Consider the following 505-nt stretch of genomic DNA (forward strand, 5'->3'; position numbering starts at 1 on the left):
CTTTTCTCATTCGCTCATCTGCCAGGAAGAGAGACTCGCCGTTGGCGCTTCGGCCTCCAGTTCATTGAGAAAAACGAGGAAATACTCCGCGTGCGCTTCTGGAAAGGGGGGGGTCGTCGCCTCCAGTCCTGAACCTCGGAGTGTTAATCGGCTGGGGACTTGGCTCCGGATTCTCCTCTCCTTTTTAACTCGCGCCGATTGCTCCGAAGTTGGACTGAAGCAGAGTTTGGAAAGAACGGGCAAAAGTTTGCATCGGGGCTGGAATTATTTGCACCTCGCTGGAAGAAGAGAATCCAACGGAGAGGGGTTGGTGCAAAGCCGCGATCACGGTGAGGCGCGTTCAGCTCTCCCCACTCCTGGCGCCGTGGCCGGCGCGTTTTGGGCAACATGGAGTAGGTGCAGCCGGGTCGGGAGTGGGGTTTCTCTCCTGTGGCCTCCCATTCTCTAGCTCCCAGGTTCCCCGGGGAGATCCTGAGAGCTGCCCGCGGGTCTGCCCGGCCGGGGG

At 59.8% G+C, this 505-nt stretch overlaps 1 protein-coding gene across 1 annotated transcript in view; it reads left to right on the forward strand.

Annotated features, from left to right (window-relative positions):
* Positions 1 to 505, forward strand: part of SPRY2 (sprouty RTK signaling antagonist 2) — a 4866-nt gene continuing 4361 nt past the window's right edge. The window contains exon 1 of the mRNA XM_006758737.1: positions 1 to 329. The gene's annotated coding sequence lies outside the window, so the exon portion shown is untranslated. The remainder of the gene's footprint in view (positions 330 to 505) is intronic.

Source organism: Myotis davidii, unplaced genomic scaffold (genome assembly GCF_000327345.1).
Source record: "Myotis davidii unplaced genomic scaffold, ASM32734v1 scaffold95, whole genome shotgun sequence".
NCBI lineage: Eukaryota > Metazoa > Chordata > Mammalia > Chiroptera > Vespertilionidae > Myotis > Myotis davidii.